At 36.6% G+C, this 21,067-nt stretch overlaps 1 protein-coding gene across 4 annotated transcripts in view; it reads right to left on the reverse strand.

Moving 5' to 3' along the window:
* Positions 1–21,067, reverse strand: part of LOC127429328 (protein Shroom1-like) — a 69,308-nt gene that overhangs the window by 34,544 nt on the left and 13,697 nt on the right. For 3 of the 4 annotated variants that reach the window (XM_051678290.1, XM_051678294.1, XM_051678293.1), the window contains exon 2: positions 19,043–19,124. The exons of the other annotated variant lie outside the window; for it this stretch is intronic. The gene's annotated coding sequence lies outside the window, so the exon portion shown is untranslated. The remainder of the gene's footprint in view (positions 1–19,042; positions 19,125–21,067) is intronic. 4 annotated transcript variants of the gene reach the window in all.

Below are 21,067 nucleotides of genomic sequence, written 5' to 3' on the forward strand. Positions count from 1 at the left end.
ACCAGGGAGGGGCTCTCTCAGGTGGAAGCAACCAATGAGCCAAATGCCTGAGACCGAACGCATAATAATAAAACAAAATCTTGGGTAGGCCTAGCCCACCTTTGTCAATCGGCCTATGTAATTTGTTGAAATGTAGTCTGGGACGTTTACCATTCCAAATGAAGGTCTTCGCTATGCTATCAAATTGCTTGAAATAAGAGAGGGGGACATCTACAAGGAGAGACTGTAGCAGGTAGTTGAATTTTGGAATACAGTTCATTTTAATAACATTAACCTTCCCAGTCATCGATAAATGTAATGAAGTCCACCTGTCCACATCACTCGAAAACCATTTAATTAAAGGGTTAAAATTAACTAACTAAATCAGACAAATTTGCTGGGAATAAAATCCCCAAATACTTAATGCCCTGTTTGGGCCACTGGAAGGGGCCCGACTGGAAGGCCGTTACTGGACAGTATGCTGTCAGAGACAACGCTTTGGATTTAGACCAGCTGACTTTATCCTGAGAACTCGGAAAAGGAATTAATAATTCTGTGGAGGCAAGGCATAGATCTAGTAGGTTCAGAGACAAATAATAAAATATCATCTGCGTAAAGCAGAAGCTTATGTGCCACACCTCCTCCACCACCCCTGGATAATCATCCTCCTTTCTTATCGCAGCTGCTAATGGTTCCAGGGCAAGACAGAACAATAATGGGGAAAGAGGGCAACCCTGCCGAGTGCCCATATCCAGAGTAAAATAATCTGAAATTAATCCATTTGTTTGTACCGCTGCTACAGGGTGTCTATAAAGTAACTTAATCCAACCAATAAATGTACTCCTGAACCCATACATTTCCAAAATCTTAAAAAGATAATCTCATTCTACCATATCAAAAGCCTTTTTGGCGTCAAGTGAGATGGCAGCGACCGGAGACTGATCATTCGCTACTGACCACATGATATTGATGAAATGCCTAATGTTATCAGAACAGCTACGGCTCCGAATAAACCCCACCTGATCTATATGTACAAGAGATGTCATAACTTAATTGGTTAGCCAAAATTTTTACATCTAGCTGGATAAGGGAAATTGGATGGTAAATTTTACACTCACTTGGATCTTTGTGATTTTTAAGAATCAGACTGATCCGGGCTTGTGTCATGGTTGGGGGAAGTTTTCCATTCTTTAATGATTTTGTATAAACTTCTAACAAAAGTGGAGCCAGTTCTGTTGCATAAGATCTAAAAAAATTCAGCAGCAAAGCCATCTGGCCCCGGAGCCTTACCAGTAGGCAGTGCCTTAATTACCTCGTCAAGCTCCTCCAAGGTTATCTCAGAATCAAGATAATTTTTTTTGCTCAGCCGTCAATTTAGGGAGTTCCACAAAGTTTCTAATATCTTCACCAGTAGATGAAGACGTGGAACTATAAAGATCAAGTTAGAATTCTTTAAAAGCATTATTAATATCAATGGCAGAGGTAAATATTTCACCACCAGTGGATTTCACTGAGGGAATGGTAGAAAAAGACACTCTGTTTTATATATCTAGCCAACAGTTTTCCTGCTTTGTTCCCCGACTCAAAGTATGACTGTCTTGCTCTGAATAACCAAAACTATATATCTGTATTTCAGTCGGGTCAATTCTCTGAGGCCATCAGATGAAATATGGTGCTTCAGCTCTGCCTCAGCATTTTTCATATTTCCTTCCAACTCTATAAGTTCTTGTGCTTTGGATTTTTTGATGAATGAGGCATACTGTATGATCCGACCCCTAAGAACCGCACTAAGTGCCTCCCAAGCCACGCCCACAGAGGATACTGAGGACCAGATGGTCTCCATATAGACATTGATTTCAGCCTTTAACATTTGTTGGAAATCAGGATTTTGCAAAAGGGATACATTAAGGCGCTAACTATATGATTTAGTTTTCTCCATATATGGCAACACCTCTAAACTCACCAGGGTGTGATCTGAGACTGAAATGTTTCCAATTGAGCAATCAACAACAGATGAAATGAGGGATTTAGATATATATATAAAAAAATCTATTCTAGAATAAATCTTATGGACTGATGAAAAGAATTTATAGTCCCTATCAGATGGGTTCAAAAATTCTCCAAATATCTGTAAGACCAAGATTTTTTACACATCCTGTGAAGCGTCAATGTTGCTCTAGGGGGCTTATGCATTTTTACTTCACTATGATCAAGGACTGAGTCCATCAATAGATTAAAGTCTTCCCCCAATATTATATCATGAGGGGTGCCAACAGTTTGCAACATCCCTTCAAGATCTATAAAAAAGCCCTGATCATCAGCATTAGGTGCGTAAATATTAGCCAAAACCAACCTTTGCCCCTGAATTTCAGCTAAAACAATAATGACTCTTCTTAATTTATCATTAATCTGATTGAGAAATTTGAATTGTAGATGTTTACTTATCAATGTAATGACTCCCCCGCTCTTACTTGAGCCAGCACTAAAGAAAACATGTCCACCCCACATCTTCCCAACTTTTTCAGCTTCCTGTGGGGAAAGATGAGTTTCTTGAAGAAACACTATATCATATTTCTTTCGTTTAAGAAAAGAAAAAACCTTCCTTCTTTTTATGGGGTGCCCCAACCCATTCACATTCCAAGTGGAGAGAGACAATCCACTCATATTAACATTTGGCGTTTTGATATAAAAGAAAATATAAATTGTGTGTCAAAAACAAAATTATAAAGACCACATTTCAACATTAGTGCAACAATTAAAACCCCAAACTTCCCCCCGAACAAAACAAACAGAAAAAAGAAAAACATGCGCATTAACCCCACGTATGACAGCGCCAACTGGTGTCAATCCCTCTAAACTCAAAGAGTCCATGCATGCCTATGAGAGTGCCCGCGACAGCTTTGCTGTCGGATTGCTCAAGCCCGGTGTTTCTATACAAATTTTGTGAGGCAAAATTACATAACAGAAAATACTTTGTAAAACAAACACCAGCCAATAGAAGGCATAAGCACAAAGAACAAGCAGATACATTCACAACTGTCCCGATGGTATGTTCCTCCACAAAACAAACTCCAGCCGCTAGGCGGAACCAACACAAAAGAAACAAAAATGGCGCCCAGCTTCCTCAGACAGCCAAGAGTAAGTACGGCGAGTCAATCCACTCACATGAGAAACACCAAATGGCTTACTCACTCCAATGTTTTTATGATGGACAGTGCTTGCTTGGGGCATAAAAATACTTTGCAGCCATCCTTAGTATTTATACTCATTTGGCCGGGAACATCAGTGCAAAAGCGATCTTCCATTGATGTAAGAGTTTCTTGCATTCCTTGAATCGATCACATTTCTCTCGTCGAATTCGCAAAGTCCAGGAACAAGAAAATGTTGTGATTCTTCCAAGAAAGCTTTCCTTTGCTCCTTGCCTCGCGTAACACAAGATCTTTATCGGACGATCTCAGAAATTTGGCCAGGATTGATCAGGGCCTGTCTCCCTCAGCTGATCTACGAGCCAGAACCCTGTGAGCTCTTAAGTGATATTTCTTGACTATACACAAGCTTTTACTGGTTAATAACAATTATTGTGACACGAATGCTCATGATTAATAAGTAATCAGTTAATAAATCCTACAGAAGCAGTTCATAAAAAATAAGGTGTGTATAAATGGCAAGAATATCTAACCAAAACTTATTTAAAAAAAAAAGAAGCCATCACCAAAGGGTTGTTTTTCAACCCCCCTTCTCCAATCACATGTCATAAAGTTTTGCCCTACATTTGTCTCATTCAATATCTTGCTTTACTCAGAAATGTATCACATTATGGAAGTCAAATGGGTCACAAAAAATGTATACCCTTCAATATACATTCATGCCACAATAACAATTCTGACCCAGTCTAGTCAGGATAGTTATCTGGGATTACAAGGTACATATAAAGTTAATCTTTTCTGACCCAGATTTTTAATGCCGTTAACAGGCTGTACATAAAGTGGGATCAATGTCAATTATGAAAATATTTCCACAAATATTCACTGAAGAGAAATTCAGCAATGCTAAATAACTGTTAAAAATGGCAATGCTCCAAAAGAGTCATTTAGGAGGGTAAAACACTGTAAAAACATGAACGAATTAAACCAAAAACACACACACAATGGGCAAGTATGGCATTATTATAACGATACGAGTAATTCTATATCAAGGTAACAGTATCACAATATAGGTATTTTTCCTGAAAAATTCAACGCAAAATGGGTTACAAATTAAATAACCATGTGGTGATGCCCATTTTTGGATAATTAAATGAATTAAAGAAATAGTTAATATTAATACTGTAAGTACTTTACAAATACAAGGAACTTTATCTCATTTGAATATTTTCTCTTTTTATTAGAAACTTGATGGATGCAAACCAAAAGATCAGATTGTTCATAATGAATGATAAGTTTGACATTAGTGCGAAAACAGCTTCACATTATAGGCTAGCACTTGAGTTGAAAACAAAAGACTCAAAACAGTGAAACTATTATAAAACAGATATTTACGACTCAAAAATATAATTGCATGGAAGCCATTGTAAAACAGCCGATATGCACACACCTGTAACCATCAATTTGAATTCTATATTAATGTGGCAAACAGTTAAACTGCTCGGTAACTTTTAACAACACAAGTGGAGCTTGACAACATCCCTTAACCTCCTGAGACCCCCTGTACACATGCATGGACGTTGTATTTTGGCTACGTAACGCATTATGTAAATGAATTTAAACCAACTGATGTAAATTCAGGATACTCTGTGCTGTCAGTAAAGGGTTAAACTTGAACTTAAATGCACAGTCATGTGACAAAACAACATGGCGCTGATCATAGCGGAGTTTGTCTTTGGAAGAAATGCCAACAAAATTGGGTTTCTTACCAGATGTAGTTAAGTTTTACAATGAACCCTATTTGAATCAAAAGATTAGAGTCTCAAGTTTAATCCAATATGCCATTTGTAAAATTTGAGCGATTTATCGCGAAACGCCACGCTGCTAAACAAAATGTACACTTGTGTATTTTGGCACATTTGTTTCATAGAAATCCTATATTCACTGTGCATTTTCACATTGAGAATCAATGGGTTCATCCAAATCTGAAAAATGTTGCTTTCAGAGACTTTATATGGAGAATGAAAATAAGGTGCATTTTGAACTGGTCTGAGACCAGTGTAGACAGAGAGCACACTGGAGATTAAGTCATTCACTAATTAGGGAGCAAGGGAACATCCTATAGCTCTCTTTACAGCTAAAGGTTAGTTTCAGGCTGCAGATGATGCAATGATGCAAATGTATGGCAGACTTGGGACAATGGTAATCGGTACATAGATTAAGAATTTATCATGTGTAATTTTATTTTTATATGCTCGGCAGTGATTGGATGATGCTGGCCATTATTTTGAATCAGATTAATTATGCTAATTTATCATGTAATTTCTGTAACGTCTCAAAAACATAAATAACCAACACTCCTGGAAACAAACAATCTGATTAAAAAAAATAAATAAATAAAATAAAAATAAAAAATGACTTTCTATAGCTTAGTATTTAAAATTTCACAATTTAGTCCCGCTGTCCACATATGGAGCCATACGTTTTTAGGAAAACTAGGAAAAAAAAAAAAAAAACCTTAGTCGCTGACACATGTACATAACGTAAAGCTATAGCCACACAAATAAATCAGATGCTCCGATTGATCTGCCACCGACCGGTTTCAGCCATTATATTCACTTCCTATGACTCGATCGGTGTTCTTATAATTTTGCCGATCACATAATCCCAAGTCGCAAAAGACGCGCGACTACTATCAAAATTTAGATACTATAATATGATGCATTGTTAAATAAATATAATTGAATAGTGAATATCAATGATTCAGTGAAATGGTGACAATGAATAAATAACCCAAACTGTCACATTAAATTAATTGCACCTATAGGTTCAGTTCAACTTCAATTTGACACAAAACCTTGTTCTTTAAAGGGCTAAGTATCCTAATACATTAGAGAATATTTTGTGTAAGCAAAAACTAGGCAACAGCTTTGGTATTACCAAGAGGGAAATTTAGTTAACAGTGACAGAGCAGAAAGCTTACATATAACCAGTTTTGACGATGCTGATAAAAGATTAAATGATCGTATCGGACGATCAGATGACAAGAAAACCGGTAATCGGTATTAGCTGTAAAAATGCTGATCAGAATATCCCTAATATTTATAAATGGCACAGTAAAGCACATTTTTACACTTGTGGAATGAGCCAAAACCAAGGAGTCATGAGTGAAAATCCTGGTCTGACACTAAGAAAAATCTAAATCCTGAAAGCCGTTCCTCTTGGAGTAACAATGAGGTCAAGCAAACAGAGCTGACTAGAGCAAATGTGAGTGAAACAGAGTGTGAATGACTGGGGGGGAAAAAAATTACAGATAAACTGTACAGCTGCAAGCTTACAGAGCCAAGCACAATGGCAATAATATTTCATTGCCTAAAATGATCGCTAGAGATAGTATAATTAAGGTGGTTTAAAAGCCATAAGTAGAATACTTAAAAAATATATATATATATATATAAATAAAATAAAACATGCTTGTAAATTTTGACCACTAAATTTAACTATATGCTTATGCATTTGTTAAATACAGCATTTTAAGACAAAATTCCAAATTGTCAATGCCCAATATGACTGACATAGGAACATAGGATATTATTTGACTCTGTATGCCCCAAAAAATCTAAAGAGACCAGACTTACAATTTTAGGCCAAACTATTCAGAAGCACAAAGCAAAAATAGGCATTTTTCATATTTCTTGGTCAGTAGATGGCGCTGTGCCAAAACTGCTCAGGTACCCTCAAGTCATGGTTGTGATGATATATACCAAGTTGTTTCAATATGCCAAAGCATTGCCAAAATATACACTGGCGGCCAAAAGTTTGGAATAATGTACAGATTTTGCTGTTTCGGAAGAAAATTGGTACTTTAATTCACCACAGTGACATTCAACTGATTACAAAGTATAGTCAGGACATTACTGATGTAAAAAACAACACCATCACTATTTGAAAAAAGTCATTTTTGATCAAATCTAGACAGGCCCCATTTCCAGCAGCCATTACTCCAACACCTTATCCTTGACTAATCATGCTAAATTGATCATTTGGTACTAGAAAATCACTTGTCATTATATCAAACTCTGCTGAAAGATATTTGGTTCGATAAATGAAGCTTAACATTGTCTTTCTGTTTGTTTTTGAGTTACCACAGTATACAATAGACTGGCATGTCTTAAGATCAATATTAGGTCAAAAATGGCAAAAAAAAAAACATTTCTCTAGAAACTCATCAGTCAATCATTGTTTTGAGGAATGAAGGCTGTACAATGCTTGAAATTGCCAAAAACTGAAGATTTCATACAAAGGTATACACTACAGTCATCAAAAACAAAGAACAACTGGCTCTAACAAGGACAGAAAGAGATGTGGAAGACCAGATGTACAACTAAATAAGAGGATAAGTACATCAGAGTCTCTAGTTTGAGAAATAGACGCCTCACATGTCCTCAGCTGACAGCTTCATTGAATTCTACCCGCTCAACACCAGTTTCATGTACAACAGTAAAGAGAAGACTCAGGGGTGCAGGCCTTATGGGAAGAATTGCAAAGAAAAAGCCACTTTTGAAACAGAAAAACAAAAAGAAAAGGTTAGAGTGGGCAAAGAAACAGACATTGGACAACAGATAATTGGAAAAGAGTGTTATGGATCTTAATCCCATTGAACTTTTGTGGGATCAGCTAGACTGTAAGGTGCGTGAGAAGTGCCCGACAAGACAGCCACATCTATGGCAAGTGCTACATGAAGCGTGGGGTGAAATGTCACCTGAGTATGTGGACAAACTGACAGCTAGAACGCCAAGAATCTGCAAAGCTGTCATTGCTTCACATGGAGGATTTTTTGATAAGAACTCTTTGAAGTAGTTTAAGAAGTTCTGAACATTTTATTCAAATTGTAATAGTAATTTTTCACATTATTAATGTCCTGACTATACATTGTGATCAGTTGAATGCCACTTTGGTGAATAAAAGTACCAATTTCTTTCCATAAGAACAAAATCTGTAAATTTTTCCTAACTTTTGGCCATCAGTGTAGCTTCACGACCTCTTTGGCGTGATCACTGTTGAATTCTTTGAAGCGTTATATGAGAACAGTTTGGTCAAGTGAATTCTCTATATGCTTTCAACAGCTTCAGAGTGCTACTGCAAAATTTCACATGATTCATTTAATATTCATGACACAACATAACGCTTGCAAGCCCCAGTCAGAAGCACACTTTCTACACTGCGCGCAGTAGTGATGTTTAATTTGTGAACGAATCTGCCTTCTCTCACTTTTTGAATGAATCGTTCTTGTTCACCTCTATACACTTACTCATATTTCTTGTTTACTGACGTCTCTCCGTTTTAAAGCCAGTGAGCTTTAGTTTGAAATGCAAGACTGTTTGGTGGCTTTTCATGCCTATAAAGACTGACTATAGCACAAGCCAATGGCATTCGAGTGCAGCCTGTGAAGGAGCATATTATTGGTTTGACCGACTGAACAAGTGAGGATCAGGATCTGTTGACCGACTGAAGGAGAGGAGGAGGAACGTTGTTTGTTTACTTCGGTAATCTTGTGGTTTGTCTGTATTCTTCAAGTGATTTTGTTTATAAATGTTTATTGTAGAAAATGACAATATTGTGAATGAATATTAGCTGGCTAGCTTAAACGATGTAAAAACACAGTTTAAAAAAAAAAAAAAATAAATAAATAAATAAATAAATTAAAAAAAAAAAAACACCTTTGCAACAGAGTGGAATACATTAAATGAGCACACTGGGCACATAGTGTCATTGGGGGCTGAGCCCCCTTACTATTCAAATCCTAGAATAACCCCTGGTTTATATGATCTACTTGTTTTAATGTTTAATAAATATAGTGCAAGTAATTTTCTGCATTGAGGCATTTAATTATTTGACAGCTATCACTACAGCTATCTGTGCTTCCAGAGCCCTTCAAGTGTCAAAAGCTACCAGTAAATAAACACACACAACAAACATGAATAAACAATCTATAATGATTCTAAATAGTTTTAAAGGTGCTGCAAGTGATTTCCAAGTCAATAGAGTCCACCTCAAAGTTAGTCTCAATAATATTTTGGTCCATACATCCTTCAGCGCAAGTAGTTGTCTATGTAGTTAGTACAGAGCAAGGCAGGATCACTAAGTTTTCGAACAAAGCCCTTTTCTGTTTTTTAAATGGCTTTCTGCAAAGAGAAAAGAGATTATATACTTCTTAAGGACACACACAGACCCTCAGAAGCACGGGAGATCAGTCAAAAACGTGCTAAGAAGTGCAACAAAAACAGCAAAGAATCAAAATATATTGCTCAAGCATATAAAAGCCAGCTAACATCCAATCTCTTTAAACTAACACAGAATGTTGAAAATTAAGCTTTAATTTATAACATAAGGATTTTATACAAATCTTGTAACATATTGAAAGCAGATACAAATAATAACAAGTTTCCTGCATATTAAGGAACACGTTTTAAATATTTCCACCCTGTCAAACATGTCTAGAAAGATGAAGTTTAAATTTTAAAGATGCAAATGAAGCCATAAAATGGCAAGTTAGAACTGAACTTTAACCAGAGAAATATTACACATTCCTAACATGACTTGCTAAGGTATAGTAACAGGACAAAGGTGAATGAACCATATAAAAAAAAGACAGTAGAAGGATGCATAAAACTCGAGGCCCACTTATGAGGGTTGACATTCTAAACTGAGAAAAACACAAGATAAAGAGTATCTAAAGAAGTCTCCAAGACGTTACATGGTGTGCTAAGCCATAAAGACCAATTACTAGTGGGAACCTTTGCAAGTGGGAAACCATTGTCACCTGTGAAAGGATACCTGGTGGTATAATGGTGGGTCCTGCTAATATTCTTTTCATTACCTAAATACTCTTACATAATTAGAAGCCATTAGAATACAACACCAGAAAAAAACAGAGCAGAGGTGGAGGCAGGTGACACAATCTTTTCACAGGGGTGTTTCAATGATCAAACTCGTTGTACAATTCGATGACATCACACTAGGCCTTTCTTTCCTGTCACTGATAGTTAGGAACAAAAACTGCTTGATTGTGGTCATTCACACCACTTTAAAAAGATCAAACTTGGTTTGTGTGTATTCCAAGAACAGCAATACAAAACACATTTTGGTTTCTACATGCAAGCTGAGTCACAGTTGAAAATAATTTATTTAGATTAGATGCACTCAAAACATCATAGAGCATTTTTTTTTAAAAGGAATATTCCAGGTTCAATCTAAGATAGCTCAATTGACAGCATTTGTGGCATAAGGCTGATTACAACAAAAACACTCCAACTTTTCACTCAATTTCTTTAAAAAAAGCAAAAATCTGTGTTACAGTAAGGCACTTACAATGGAAGTTAATGGGGCAATCCGTAAACATTACAGTTAGGGCTGGATATCGCCAGCAATCCACACGATACTGTTACGAGGAGGAGGGCGGGGCCGTGAGTGCACACGGCCGGCCCCCAATCGGGCTAATCAGCCAAGGAGAGGGATAAGGCCGAGCTGGATGCGGCAGTTTGGGAGAGAGAGAGCCACACGCAGCTGCCGTGTGTGTGTGTGTTTTTTTGTTTGTTTTTTAATGTTTTCATTAAAATATTACTTTGATGCTTCATCGGTTCCCGCCTCTTCCTTGCCCATTTTAACTGTGTTACATTGGTGCCGAAACCCGGGAGGACAAAGGGATGCGCTGTTGTGGATTCCTCGCCACTGCCATCCACCCAAAGGAGCAGCCGCGGTCGTCCACCGGGGGGACGGAGAAGTCGCTGCCGCGGTCAAATACGGTCTAGTCGCACAAATATTTTAACATATCCATTGCTCAAATCAGATCCGAAACAGTGCCTTTGCAGATGGTTGGAACTCCATACAGCTGCCGTGTGACACTATCGTTTGTCGGATGTAGTAAAAAGGCGGCTTCAGTCCAGTAAGACGAAAAAATTTAGTGAGTACTTTATAATTTTAAATAAAATTGTAAGGAGTAAAAATTACTATTTTGCTTTGGAAATGTAATTAAGCATTTTGTTTAAATTACACTCGAGTAAAGTACAAATCCACAAAAATAATACTTAAGTATTTTTACTCAATTACTTCACACCACTGCTTTTCTGTAAATCCAGTTTTACAACTTTGTTGCTATGATGTAACGCCTTAAACCCTGTACTCCGCGTTAAACAGTAGGGCACTGCAAAAACATGATGCTTTAAACAAATTTACATCTTAAATAATACACGTTTTAACAGAAGAATTAATGTAAGTGCTTTTATAAAATTACAAACTTCACATTTCTGCCTTTTAACCCTCCAAAAACTGGCCAAATTCACTTCCATTGTAAGTGTCTCACTGTAACCACAATTTTTGCTTTCTTTTTAAAGAAAAGGAGGGATGAGTCTAAATAATTTTTTGCGGTAATCAATAATATGTCTCAAATACTGTCGATTGTATTGAACCCGGAACATTCCTTTAAGTTTATTTATTAAAACCTAATTAAGTCTAAATGACTTACAATTCAAAATAAAGTTCTGAATGCTTAAAGGAATATTTTGGGTTTTCGGGCACTTCATGGGTCAGTCTATGAACAAAAAAGTACACACTGTTAAAGAGCTGTTCAGGTTTTAGTCCAAAAACCCAGAAGAGAACTAGTTTTTATAATGGGATTTTTGAATTTATGCGTAAAATAAGGTCTGTGGTAAACATTACTAGATGATATGTGAACGTTTGGATCTTCAACATAAATTACACACAGTCATACCTCAAATGTGAATTTTGAAGCTGTATTGAATGATATACTTTAAGAACCCCATTATAAAAACCCATAGGAAAATCCAGAGGGATCCCATGGCGAATTAAACTTTCGCCTACAAATTGACATCACAACTAAACAGCTCTATACACACAAAAGTACAGCCACTAGATGTAAATATTATACATATGAACATTTAGTGTTACTGCCCTTATCAGTGAAAAGTTATATTACAACTTCTTTGCCATGACGATGCAACAGCAGTAAACCCTGTAATCTGGTAACCACCGTAACATCGGTAAATCCCTGGTTTTATCACGCTAAAGGCCAGTTCACATTGCCTCAACAAACACCAACAGACAGCAACACTTCAAACATTCTAAAGTTGGCTGTTGTATTTAGAATGTTGAGAAACATAACTGTCATGTTCACACTAATCCAACAAACACCAACAAACTTTGTGTGTTGTTGTTCGCCTTTGAAGATGACTGACAAGGGTTGTGGTTTTTTGATGAAGCCGAACACGCGCAATTTAATATATTAATTAGGGCTGTGAATCGATTACAATGTTTAATCAAATGAATTACATGGTATGCCGATTAATGAATCGAATCGCATAAATATTTGCTGAGAAAGCCCTTCAAACAGAGGTCGCCAACTTTCTGCAGAGTCAATCGCTACAGACCTCCAAAGTTCATGTGGCCTTCAGATTAGCTCAAGAACAGTGCGTAGAGAGCTTCATGGAATGGGTTTCCATGGCCGAGCAGCTGCATCCAAGCCATGCATCACCAAGTGCAATGCAAAGCGTCAGATGCAGTGGTGTAAAGCACGCCGCCACTGGACTCTAGAGCAGTGGAGATGCATTCTCTGGAGTGACGAATCACGCTTCTCCATCTGGCAATCTGATGGACGAGTCTGGGTTTGGCGGTTGCCAGGAGAACGGTACTTGTCTGACTGCATTGTGCCAACTGTGAAGTTTGGTGGAGGGGGGATTATGGTGTGGGGTTGTTTTTCAGGAGCTGGGCTTGGCCCCTTAGTTCCAGTGAAAGGAACTCTGAATGCTTCAGCATACCAAGAGATTTTGGACAATTCCATGCTCCCAACTTTGTGGGAACAGTTTGAGGATGGCCCCTTCCTGTTCCAACATGACTGCGCACCAGTGCACAAAGCAAGGTCCATAAAGACATGGATGAGCGAGTTTGGTGTGGAAGAACTTGACTGGCCTGCACAGAGTCCTGACCTCAACCCGATAGAGCACCTTTGGGATGAATTAGAGCGAAGACTGCGAGCCAGGCCTTCTTGTCCAACATCAGTGTCTGACCTCACAAATGCGCTTCTGGAAGAATGGTCAAAAATTCCCATAAACACACTCCTAAACCTTGTGGAAAGCCTTCCCAGAAGAGTTGAAGCTGTTATAGCTGCAAAGGGTGGGCCAACGTCATATTAAACCCTATGGATTAAGAATGGGATGTCACTTAAGTTCATATGCGTCTAAAGGCAGATGAGCGAATACTTTTGGCAATATAGTGTATATATATATATATATATATATATATATATATATATATATATATATACACACACACACACACACACACACACACACACACATACATATATATATATATATATATATATATATATATATATATATATTATACAAAAATTATAATACAGATAATTAAAATGCATTACATTATTTTGGCACAAAATCCAATATATTTATTTTTCATATTACTGAACATAAGCCTATAATTGGCCTATAGTCCACAGCAATCCATTTTGCAACTGAATTCATAAATCAGTCTGAGATTTATTATAAGGGCTTTTCTAAGGATGCGTCAATGTACACCTGTGTCAGACGGATGCTTTTGGAGCGTCTTGGTTGCGTCGCGTCATAAAGTTTTTGGTTGCTGTGTAAAGTTGAACGAAGTTTGAAACTTAGAAAAACACACCTTGAGATCCCTGCATTCTGATTCGCGCTCAGTCAAGCTGTGTTTGAATGCAAGAACTTGTTCTCGTCTCGTGTTGTCTGCTCTCTGCAAGTGTGGTTTGTTCTCTGTATAAGCTGCGTGTTGCCTAAACAGCGAGTTTTGCTTACTGCGCCCGGGAGAAAACAGGTCTCCATGCTTGAATTGCTCAGATATAAGGAATATTCCTTTTTACGGTCCAGGCACGATTAATTGCATTCATTTGTTTAACACGTTATTTTTTGTATAATTAATTTCACAGAATTATCGCATTAAATCAACAGCCCTAATATTAATATACATGTCCGATTGATTAAATATGTTTAGCATGTATTTAATGTGACACAAGTCTATAACTTCATTCAGAGATTTCCGTCGGAGGACAGCAATCCAGCAGCAAAAATATTTTACACATGAGATTGTCCATTAAAGGTCGGATAAGTAAAAAAAATCATAATATTTTTAATTATTGCAGATCTGCTCTACCAATGCAGTTGCGATGAGTTGACTGGGACGCTTACCTCATTGTCATGGCAACAGTTTGCGATGAAGATTACTTCAGAGTTTGTTGGAAAATCATACCAGAATGCTAAATTATTCCAAGACCCAAAAACGCCAATTGAACATGTTTAATCTGTGAAAACAGAAGGCAACAAATGGCAACAAACGGCAAATGGGTGAACACACTGATCCGACAAAACCCAGCAACTGTTAAATGTTGGTGTTTGTTGACGTCTGTTGCCGTTTGTTGGGGCAGTGTGAACTGGCCTTCAAAATGACAAAATGACAAAATGACTATTAAATCCTTGTAGTGTGTACAGAACTGAACTGAATAACTAGTTGTTACTGAAGTCACTTCACTCTCTTTTGGACAAAAACAACTTTTCCTTGATATTTAGACATATGAGAGGTAACTGTAATATAAAAACATACTGTACATTTCAGAACTCAAAACTTCCTCCCCAGTCTAAAAAGAGCATTTATAGTTACCACCCTGCAGAAACAATTTGTTTTGAAATCAGTCTGTTCATGACCTCATGAAACATTGCTCATTTGTATTTACACGTCCCACAACATGCGTCATCGCACCTTTGGTCCCGCCCACTGGCGCTAAGTTGGAGTCAAGAGAGCAGGCCTTGTGTGGCTAACTATTCCTGAACACCAAAGGGGATTCATCTGGACTATTTTGAATTATTTGGTATATAAACATGAACTACATAGACTCTTTGACCACTGCCATGTATTTCTCCATTTTTAAAAGACACGGTGTCAAGTTACAACTCTATAAGATAGAAGCAATTATCTTACATTCAGCTGCTGCCTCTTGTTGTTTTGAGAACAAACATGTCATGGACGCGTTCTTTCGCAAATCTGCGCTATTTTAAATTGTTGGTGTATGTAAACATGAACTAGATGGATGTCTTTAACTGTTTTGATGTGTTTCCGTCGATGTATGCCTCAGTGTGCCTTCAGTATGTTGTGCGTTTCTTTCAGCTTACATCAGCATGGATTGCTTGTGAACCAGTCATAATATGATTCAAGCTTTGCAAAGGAACTGTTATTGAAGAATGGGACAGTTAAAAACACTTGGACCAGATCAAAAAATTACATAAACCATTTAATTCATGAATATTTTAAATGTCATGACTGTTTGATAGTTTATGGTGCTGATAACAGTTGTGCTTGAGTGAACAGTTTAATATATTCAGATGCAAGGATGTGCATTGTGTGTAAACCCTGAAATGTAGATTTATAATGCTGTGGAGCTTGTTCATTCTCTTCCAATTGAGTTTCAAAAATGGCTGAATTTAAGGGGCTTCATGATGTTAGCCAAGATGATGAGCGTTTCAGACAGAGGGCCAAAAACAGGGTGGAAAATGATCTGTCAGCTCTGTTTTTGTGCAAAAAAAACTTTTATAACATTATCAGTGGACCTCAGGGAAGATAATAAAATTATAAAAAGAATAGTATTTCATGACCCCTTTAATAGATAAGTGGATGTGGTGTTAAAAATCCCAGAAACCAAGCTACACGTCTTGCCCCACCACACAAAATGATTTGCGTTCTGGGTGGAACCCAACCAACTGATTATCTATATAAATGTTTACTTGAAAAAGTTAATGGAAAAGTTTTTTTTTTTTTTTTGTCAATAGCCAATTACTAATTTTCTTCTATATAATAAATGAGCTGGAAAATCAATAGGCAATTAGTGAAGATTAACGTAATACACTGGGCAAATCTAAAATCTTCAGGATAACCATTACACAACCAAGAGCTTATTTGGTTTTGTGAATTTCAAGCATTACATTGGACTTATTACATGAAGCCTATAAATCAAAATCAATTGGTGCTCAAGAAATAAAAATGACAGGTAAGCAAATATGAATGTAAAAAATGAGAGGAATATGATGATATTTGCTGTCGTGAACATCTTGTGCCATTTATGCCATCCTTGGGACTCTAACTGATTTCTTATCAGAATATGAGCTGATTACACTGGGACTGGAATGTGCAAGATAAGTTGCAGTATTCAGGTAAAGTAAATGGATCATGCGTCCCACCACGAGATAAAAATTGACATGAGTTCCTAACATTTTGCCAAGTTGACCATGACACCACTTTCTCTGATGATTTGACTTCTCTAGTCAGCGGTAATATGGTTTTTAGATACTACTGATAGCAAGGATGTAGATTATCCAGCCTGATCTGAAAAATAAAATACTGTGACATTTTTGCAAACAGTTGAGGTTTTTACAGTTTATGCTTTATCGAGTTTTAAATCAACAACAACTACCTCCCTACCCTAAACCTTCAACCTAAACCTAACCGACAGTGCCAAAAAAAGCAAATATGAAAACAAAAACGCAACCATGTCATTTTGTGATGCTTCCATAACACTTTCGGCTCACATGTCGACTTGTGTGCTCTTCAGGACTCGTACCCCGGTCCTTTACATCACAAGTGCAATGCTCCATCAGTTGAGCTACCACACAGTTTGATCAAGATTGAGCAAGCTTGTAAATGTAGTTGGTTATGTAATGCAAATGTTAAAATGTCTCGTCTTACAAAACAAAGTGTTTAGATGTCTGTGACACCACGTCAGGGTTCTTGTGGGGAAACGAGGAGACGGAGAGCAGGTGACACGCTTCAGGTAAGGCTTTTATTTTCTTTGCCTTTGTTTGCAGCATATGCACCCTTTTCAATGTTTTCACTCAGTTCAATAATCCACACTCTCAAAATAAACAAACTTCACAAATACTCAAAAGATTTAACACTCAATGTAAACAGATGGCAACACTGCACACTTGTTCTCTCTCTCTCTTCTCTGGCATGTTCAGATGTTTTTAAGGGCTCTCTCTGCTATCACTGTAATGAGAAACAGCTGTTAGAAATCATGTCAACCAGCTTGACAAGCCACACCACTCCCTCTCTCCCGCAAACAGACACATGACCACGCCCCCATCACCACAATGTCATAAGATAACATTGTGTGAGGAACAGGGCAAAAAGTCTTTATGAACTGATAATCTGCCATTTTATTCTTGATTTGTGTAATAGTCAATGTTGTTTTAGCGCCTCTAGTGTTCATTTCACCAGGAAACTGTTGCAATACGTACAACGAGCCACGCAAAAAATACTTTTGAAAAAATGTAACTGTAGTAATGTGATTCTATGAGACCAGGGCTATAATCAGTTTTACCTATTTGTTTTTACCACTATTGACACAATTTTCTACTTTATTGATTATCGGCTCTTTAATATTGTTTTACCAATAATGCCAATACACCACTGTGTGTTCAACAAGAACCAAAAATGTTAATTCATTATGAAGTCAAAACATGTAGCATTTTGGGGTCTGGGTAGCTCAGCGAGTAAAGATGCACAGTTCGAATCCAGGGTGTGCTGAGTGATTCCATCCAGGTCTCCTAAGCAACCAAACTGGCCCGGTTGCTAGGGAGGGTAGAGTCACATGGGGTAACCTCCTCGTGGTCACTATAATGTGGTTCGCTCTTGGTGGGGCGTGTGGTGAGTTGTGCGTGGATGCCGCAGAAAATAGCGTGAAGCCTCTACACGCACTATGTCTCCGTGGTATCGCGCTCAACAAGCCACGTGATAAGATCAGACACAGAGACAACTGAGATTTGTCCTCCGCCAATCGGATTGAGTTGAGTCACTACGCCACCACGAGGACCTATAGAGCGCATTGGGAATTGGGCAGTCCAAATTGGGGAGAGAAAGGGAGAAAATCCAAAAAAAAAAAAAAAACAACAAAAAAAAAAACATGTAGCATTTTACTTTTAACTCAGTCTTTAGCTCAAAAAAATTCATTTGTGACCATTTTGATTGGAAAAGTATGGAGCTCCTTAGGAGGACAGGGCAGGATTTTATTTTTTATTTTTTTCTGAAATAGTTTTGCATGCCCTTGCAAAAAGCCCATGCCCTTTTACCATGGTTTTACTATAGTAACCATATTTTAACCACAATATTATGATTTTTATTACCATAGTTTTCGTTTTTCCTGTACAATCACTATGATTTCACAAAGGATATCATGCTTAAAATATGGTTACTGTAGTAAATCCATGGTAAATAAAATATTATTTAGTTATTGTGTCAAAAAGCAGAAATAAAATTATCGGTTAAAAATCGGTTATCAAACATCTAAAAATAAAACTAATCAGTATCGTGTAAAAAAAGGAATATCTGTTGATCTTTACAACTAAATATTCACGATGTGTAAAAATGTAAAAGTTGAAGAATTGGTCACTGAAAAGCTCATATTGCTCAACCATTTTTTCACAATATTGTCTATGGTGGTTAAGGCCCAGACTGACAGCAACCATACTGGCCATGGCATTGGCTGTTAAAGTCACGCAATGTAAGGTGGATTGCACTCGTTTCATTACTCAAATCTTTTGTTTACAGCACATAAGGACAAAGTTTCATTTTTATTCTCCCTTACATAACATGTAAGCCTAATAGAGAAATTCGAAGAAAACAGAGAGAAAATACTGCAAGTCACTTCATGGCAAATGCTGTGCTAGGCAATCTCTAATATTTGACTAAACTCTTGGGCCTGTAAAGTATTTTAAGATCCCAAAGCTGAAAGACAAGAATCTGCCAGGTGCACTTTTCTTCTTATGCAACTCCGTTGGAAAATAAGCTGCCGAACAGATAAGTAATCCTACCTGGGCAGTGGAAATTGCTGAAATTCTCACATTACATTCGTCGAGGCCATGCCAGGTAGTGGTGGGATCAGGTGACAGCGACCTGTCAATAAAATTCAGCACAGTAACAGTTCAAAAACGAACTAGCTGACACACTATATAGTAGATGCATTCACAAAAAAACTATATACGTTTATATGAAAATGTTTGTTTCGTGAATCTCGTGAAAACCTGTCATGGGCAAACTTCACTTAAAAAAATTAAATAAATGTAAACTGAAAATTAGGCACATTTTCGGTCTAATTTTTCATTATTGTACTGTGTTCAGATGTTTTACTTTGTTGTTTTTTTTACATTTTAGACAAATAGGTGTAATTTTTGTGAAAGTGTTTATGTTTTGTGTTCACCTCATTACCTTAATGCATCCAGACGTTTTACTTGTTTGTTTTTTTTTTTGTTTGTTTTTTTAGACAATTCATTTTGGTGAAAATGTTTGTTTCGTAAATCTGGCGGAAACATGTCCAGGTCACATTTCACCACAAAATATAATGAAAAAAATTAGACAATTAAGCACATTTTTGGCCTAATTATTCATTACCTCTTTGTGTTCAGACGTTTTACTTTGTTTTGTTTTTTTAAGACAATTAGGTGTTATTTTAGTGAAAATGTTTGTTTCGTGAATTTCGTGAAAACACATCCAGGTCACGTTTCACCTCAAAATTAAAAAAAAAATATTGTTTTTTTTTTGTTTGTTTTTTTTTACAGTTAGGCACATTTTTGGCCTAATTTGTCATTACCATAATGCATTAAATAAAAAAAAATAAAAAAATTCATTTTCATAAATCTCATGAAAACATGTCCAGGTCACATTTCACCCCATAATAAAATGAACAAAATTAGACAAACACATTTTCGGCCTAATTTATGACTACATTGTGTTCAGACGCCTTTTTTTTTATTTATTTTTTATTTTAAACAATTAGGAGAAATTTTTGTGAAAATGTTTGTTTCGTGAATTTCGTGAAAACACATCCAGGTCACGTTTCACCTCAAAATTAAAAAAAATATTTTGTTTTTTTTTTGTTTGTTTTTTTTTACAGTTAGGCACATTTTTGGCCTAATTTGTCATTACCATAATGCATCCAGACTTTTTTATTTTTTATTATTCTCAAAGGTGATTCTCATTAAACCCTCATTGCTTTACTACAGTCATTTTTTCCTATTAAAATAAGCATAAATTAAAGGCAATATGACTAATACTACCATAATGTATAAATACTTTATCATTTAATATTGTCATAATTTTTTCCCACAATTACGGTAGTGACAATAAAATTATTTGGCATTACAGAAATGAAAAAGTAATTGGGAGGGAAAATGTGCTCAGTTGGCATGGAAAATAATGTCACAATTCAACAAATTCCAATCGTCCTAAACATATGCTTAATTTTCTTTAAGTAAAATATAATTCGTTTTTTTTTTTTCATTTGAGTGTAAAATGTCCCAGACATGTTCTAGACTGCTTTTGTGAGATTCACCCTATTATACACATTTTAACATAATACAAACACCATACAAATAATATCGTAAATAAAGTAAACCGTGAATTTATATCAGCTCATTTTATATTTATCTACACTAATAAGGCTCTAGATACACCAAAACTGTTGAACTGCATAAACTGATTATTCTATCGCTGGTTTGAGGAATTGGTTAATTATTAAGACCAGCTCTAGAACAAACACTAACATATAATTTACCTTCCTCAATAACTTCAACAAGAATGTTGCTTACTTTGAAGAGCACTCAGGATCAGACTCAAGATAAGTGGGTGAATCTCATGAAGAATATGCCTGGCTCATATTTCATCCCAAAATAAAAATAGAGAAAATAAGTCAATATATTTTGCTTAAGGAAAACTAAGCCTATTTTTAGGACCACTACAGTTTTTGCATTGAGAAAAAAAAAAAAAAAAGAGAGAACAGCAAGCTAAAAACCTGTCACAATGCAAAAAATCTTAATGGTCATAAATATAGGCTTTCGGCA

This window comes from Myxocyprinus asiaticus, chromosome 38, assembly GCF_019703515.2.
Source record: "Myxocyprinus asiaticus isolate MX2 ecotype Aquarium Trade chromosome 38, UBuf_Myxa_2, whole genome shotgun sequence".
Taxonomy (NCBI): domain Eukaryota; kingdom Metazoa; phylum Chordata; class Actinopteri; order Cypriniformes; family Catostomidae; genus Myxocyprinus; species Myxocyprinus asiaticus.